Here is a 6,000-nt window from a genome sequence, read left to right as displayed (position 1 = left end):
TCCGTCGCGGAGATCAGCACCTTCACCTAACACATATTGCCTTTCCATTATATTTATCATTTTTAATTTATCTTAGACATAATAACTTTATTTTAAAAGTGGTTTTTATATTCCAATTTTACAAATTGCATACAATTTTATACAAAATTTCAGTTTTCCACCTCTTTTCAATTACCACAGAGTACTTACAATTTACATTTCTTTCATTACAGTCATCAAATGCAGACTTCACAAGTCACTGAAAGTCGGAAATGTGTGGCAACAACTGCCACAAATTTACACAAACAACAACATGGCAAACGCAACCGCAGCCAAGTCCACACGCCTTGCAAGACACACACATACAAGCTCACCAGCTTAGTATTTGTCAACAAGCGTTGAACTTTGCACTAAATCCACAAACAAGTGAATTTTCACAGAATTAACGCATGTGGCACGAACGAGTTGCAAGAAATGGCTGCCGAAGAAAGAAAGCATGCAATGTAACACTTTCATTTGCAGTTGAAATGTTGAGCAATATGCCAGCGAAATGCACGCACCATATGAGGCTGTCGAGAAGAGTAAGGCTTGAGGCTGCCCTGTGGTATGTGTGCTGGCGTGTGTGAAGTTGGCAGTCTCACGAAATATGACTCCGGAAAAGGAAATCGCTGGAAATCGGAACAAGTGCGATATGCAAATCAACTGAAATGCAAATGGAAACGAGTGAGCGAGATGGAAAGAGAAACCGTCTGAAAGCGGGCGCAATCGAGATTAGAATGATTTAAAAGAGCGGTAAGTGAAGGTGCACATGCATGCCATGTATCAAAAGTTAGAAGTTGCAACATTACAAAAATAAAAACAAAAACTAAACAAGCAATAAGTAACAGTGCATGCTCGAGCATGCATGTGCCAGATTTTCGTATTTTAATTTCTTATTCTTCTTTGATTTTCTACGCTCGTTTCGTTCGTTAAATGACTTTTGCGCTTAAAACCTGGTTTTCATGCTCTGCCTGCTGCTGCAACTGATAGTTATTGTTGTGCACGCACTTTATTCCTCTGGCATACGATTAGTGTCGCATGCGAGGCGGCAATTAGGCAAACAAGTTAACTTCTTGTGGCTGAAATGCTTGTTAGCTTGAGTGTTGAAGGTAAGCTTTGCTGTCTCCTGTTTGCAAGTGAGTGATTTTAAATCGAAAATCTAAGACCTTATTGAATTTTTTGGAAGTGGGAAAACAAAAAATGAATTTTTGATTAGAATGTGGTTAAAGGAGTTTCTGGGAGCATTTGAGACGCTTGATGACAAGTAGAGAGTTTAGGATATTTGCAAACAAACACTGTCGAGGTTGAAGTTTCGAAAACTCTTTGAAGTTGTGGGTCGATCGGATCGGGTTTGACGTTTTTTTTGAAAATTTTCCCGAATTTTTTGTATGGTCATTTTTCAAGTAAGAGAGTAAAATTAATTCGTCAAAATAGTCTTTTGCTAAAGTGTTAAATCAATTTTGTAATATTATCTACATTTATTTTTTAGCCTTATTCTAAAGCGCTTTCAGGAAATACTTCTGCAACAATGTTGCCACATATTAAAAAATCGTACCTATTAAAATAAAAGCAATAAAAGAACTATTGTAATATGGGAGAAACTGTTATAATAATAAAGATATTTATTTAGATATTTTACAATGGAAGGGTTATTTTTATTTCAGAAAGGTTGCCACCTATTTAAAAATTCTAATTCCCCACATTTAATAAAATAAATAAATTATTGCAATATGGATATCAAATAAAATAGATTTAAGAAGACTTGCTGTTGAACAGATTTTTAGGAGGGTTGCCACATGTTTAAAATTTTCGAGTATTAAAAATTGATAAATAAATGATTACAAAATGGATAATGAATAACTCCAGATAGGATTCACTGTTGAATAGTTTTGTTTAGGAGGCTTGCCACCTATTTACAGTTTTTTATTTAATACAATTATACAATTTTGAGAAAAAAAAATATTACAATGTAGAAGTCAAGCTAGAAGCTTTAAAGTTAATTTATGGGTAATTTTTTTTAAATTAGCTTGTTACCCATTTAAAAATTTTAAATAAAACAAGTAAGGAAGGGCTAAGTTCGGGTGTAACCGAACATTTTATACTCTCGCAATTTATTTATTTAACTTTATTTATATTAATAATACACAATTTGACCCACAAATACGTCATATATAGTGCATAAAGTCCATTGAAAGTTGGTAACCATAATATTAGGTTAGAAGCACCGAGGCCCTCGTGTTCAATATATGGGGCCTTGAAAACCTATGGTCCGATTTCGGCGATTTTTAGAATGGGACTGCCACACTATAAACATAGTATTTGTTCAAAGCTCTGCACCGATATCTTCACTAGTGCTTACTTTATATATTGTAAAGTAAGCGATTCAGATCATCTTCTAAGTTCTGGTATATAGGAAGTAGGCGCGTTTGTGAAGCGATTTGGCCTATTTTCACAACATATCATTGGGATGTAAGGAAACTATTACAAACCAAGTTTCATTGAAATCGGTCGAGTAGTTCCTGAGATATGGTTTTTGACCTATAAGTGGGCGACGCCACGCCCTTTTTCCATTTTGTAATAAAATCTGAGTGTAGCTTCCATCTGCCATGTCTTTTGTGAAATTTAGTGTTTCTGACGTTTTTCGTTAGTGAGTTAACCCACTTTCAGTAATTTTCAACCTAACCTTTGTATGGGAGGGGGGCGTGGTTATTATCCGATTTCTGTAATTTTTGGACTGTATAAGGAAATGGCTGAAAAAAACGACTGCAGAACGACTGCGGGGCCACGCCCACTTCCCAAAAAAAATTACATCCAAATATGCCCTTTCATAGTGCGATCCTTCATACCAAATTTTATTTCCATAGCTTTATTTATGGCTTAGTTATGGCACTTTATGTGTTTTCGGTTTTCCATTTTGTGGGCATGGCAGTGGTCCGATTTTGCTCAAAAGCAACCTTCCTTTGCTCGAAAGCAACCTTCCTATGGTGCCAAGGAAAAAGTGTGCCAAGTTTCATCAAGATATCTTAATTTTTACTCAAGTTACAGCTTGCACAGACGGACGGACGGACAGACAGACATTCGGATTTGAACTCCACTCTTCACCCTGATCACTTTGGTATATATAACCCTATATCTAACTCGTTTAGTTTTGGGTGTTACAAACAACCGTTATGTGAACAAAACTATAATACTCTCTTTAGCAACATTTGTTGCGAGAGTATAAAAATCATCTTTTATCAACCCAATTAGTGATTAAATTCTTCAAAATTTAACGAAAATTTCATTTATTACCAAAAAGTTTTTAATTGACTTTTCACACACATGTCCTTAATTTCTGCACAAATTACTAACCATAAACTCCACAAATTTTTATGGCGCACATTTTTATAGAGATGAAAATGTTCATAAAAAATAATATCAAAATGTATGCTTTCGAAAAATTCATTAATTATGCCTCATCAACACTCAAGTGCTCGTCATAAGTGAACATATGTGTAGACACACAACTGATGGCGCTTTCAAACACTGGTAAACTTGTACTCGTCTATACAAACATATATGTACATACCGTCGTATGTATATTTATATATACTCATATATACATGTGGTGATTAGTGAGGACACTCAATTTGCCATCAAGTATTTGCTTAGACGACGACTGTTGACACTTCCAAAGTCAATCAACTTGGCTACAAGAAGAATTTTATTACATATACATAAGCGCTTGTTATAAAACAGTGTATGAATGTGTGTATGAAAGGAAGCCTTAAAAAATGGCGCGCCACTCTGCTGTGAGTTCAAACAATCAAATACTCAATTACCCCGCAGCTAAGAAGTTGACAGCGCATATAAGTCAATCAGTCAGCAAGTCGTTGTGTCACGCTCAGCAACATTCAAGTGCTACAGTGTACACATATTCACACACTTATTTACAATTACATATGTACGTACACGTGTTCTTGAGTCGCTAAACGTCACATAATTTATCAACGCTTAACACTCACCGTGAGTCCGATTTTTTTTCAGCACTTGGTTGGCGGTACTAAAGATCTCGGTGGGAGTGTGTGTGTGTGTGTGTATGAGATGAGTGAGTGTGCGGTTTTCCGGCTTCCTGGCGTCTTCGCGCCTTAAATGCATTTTCTATAACACTTACATGTGTGTTTATATATTTTAAGTCATATAAAGACTTTTACACAGAAATATCTATACAAAAATATATTTTTTGGTCACATTTAAAGAATAATCTTCATTTAATACTTGTACGTATATGTTAGACTTAGGTTCAGTTCTTTCTAATTTGTTACATTTCAAATATATATATATATATTTTTCTCCTTTTTGAATTTCCTTGCCTAAAGCAACCAATTTTTTGGTGCAAATAATGTGTCTGTAATTTGAAGCATCACTCTCAGGAGGCAGCTGTTCAGCAGGTTTTTGAGTGCGTGCAAACACTTAGCAGTAATTTGAGCATTTCTCTATTCTTCTGCTAAGCATATCTTCACTTGAGTCCTTCGTTTTCCCATTCGATAACAGTGTGACGCAGTTATTTCTTACTTTGCTGAACTTTTAATTGTATGGTGAAACCAAAGCGCACACAAATGTGTAAATTAATACTTGACTTCTAATAGCAATTACAGAGAAAATCCAGCATTTCAACACAGAGTAATGTGTTAAGCATACATTTTGAATGGTGATTGATGATGTGGGAGTTGGGAAATGGCAGGAGTTTGCCGTATCAACACCTGTATATACAGATTTCTTTTGCATTAGCCATATATTAATATTTACTTTAAGAATGGCTTTTTTAATCACCGCAAAGTCTATTTAAGTCTTTTAAATTTATTTAAAATATAGTAGAGCTACAGATCGTTTAATTTTCCCTCTAAAATCGAAAGTTTTCTGCATAATATTAAATATTTTACTCTAACTTTCAATTACGCTTAATTTATCACAAACTGGCGCAATTAACTAATGGTACAATTATCACTTAATTGGAACTAATTGTTCAATTGGCACATAATTTACAATTTCGCTTTATAAAAGCCCTCTTACAAGTACAAGCGAGTGAAGTTTTTTACAAGACTCTGTTTTTTTTGTGAGAAGAAACCAAACCAAACCAAATTGCAGAAAATCAAAACGTTTTATTGTAAATTTTTATCATACTTTTTTCCACGAAGTGTCCAGATTGCGCCCTAAGCCCAACTATTGCGTTTTTAGACAGCCAACTTAATTGATAAATCAAAATTTTTATTGGGAAACCCTTTTTTGCCTTTTACACTGCCGGCTAGTCGATAACCGATCAGCTGTTATACATTTTTATACTCTCGCAACAAAGTTGTTAGCAACAAAGTTGCTAGAGAGTATTATAGCTTTGTTCACATAACGGTTGTTTGTAACACCCAAAACTAAACGAGTTAGATATATGGTTATATATACCAAAGTGATCAGGATGAAGTGTGGAGTTCAAATCCGAATGTCTGTCTGTCCGTCCGTCTGTGCAAGCTGTAACTTGAGTAAAAATTAAGATATCTTGATGAAACTTGGCACACTTATTTCTTGGCACCATAGGAAGGTTGCTTTGAGCAAAATCGGACCACTGCCACGCCCACAAAACGGCGAAAACCGAAAACACATAAAGTGCCATAACTAAGCCATTAAGAAAGAAAGCTATGGAAATAAAATTTGGTATGAAGGATCGCACTATGAAGGGGCATATTTTGATGTAATTTTTTTTGGGGAGGTGGACGTGGCCCCGCCCCCAAATAGGTTTTTTGTACATATCTCGCAAACCAATAGAGCTATATAAACAAAACTTTCTGCAGTCGTTTTTTTAGCCACTTCTTAATACAGTCCTCCCATACAAAGGTTGGGTTGAAAAATTGAAATTCACTAACGAAAAACGTCAGAAACACTAAATTTCACATAAGAAATGGCAGATGGAAGCTGCACTCATATTTTTTTACAAAATGGAAAATGGGTGTG

General features: G+C 35.1%; 2 protein-coding genes across 3 annotated transcripts in view; one reads left to right on the top strand and one right to left on the bottom strand.

Moving 5' to 3' along the window:
- LOC105218576 (apoptosis-stimulating of p53 protein 2) overlaps positions 1–6,000 on the top strand; it is a 224,699-nt gene that overhangs the window by 50,883 nt on the left and 167,816 nt on the right. Inside the window, exon 2 of the mRNA XM_054233753.1 lies at positions 213–771. The gene's annotated coding sequence lies outside the window, so the exon portion shown is untranslated. The remainder of the gene's footprint in view (positions 1–212; positions 772–6,000) is intronic.
- The window catches only part of LOC105218657 (GTP-binding protein RAD), a 115,313-nt gene that overhangs the window by 63,130 nt on the left and 46,183 nt on the right, over positions 1–6,000 (bottom strand). The gene's annotated exons all lie outside the window — the stretch shown is intronic.

The sequence above is a fragment of the Zeugodacus cucurbitae genome, chromosome 6 (genome assembly GCF_028554725.1).
Source record: "Zeugodacus cucurbitae isolate PBARC_wt_2022May chromosome 6, idZeuCucr1.2, whole genome shotgun sequence".
NCBI classification, from domain to species: Eukaryota; Metazoa; Arthropoda; class Insecta; order Diptera; family Tephritidae; genus Zeugodacus; species Zeugodacus cucurbitae.
The sequence above is the reverse complement of the archived record's forward strand: the minus strand, read 5'-3'. Positions and strand labels throughout refer to the sequence as shown.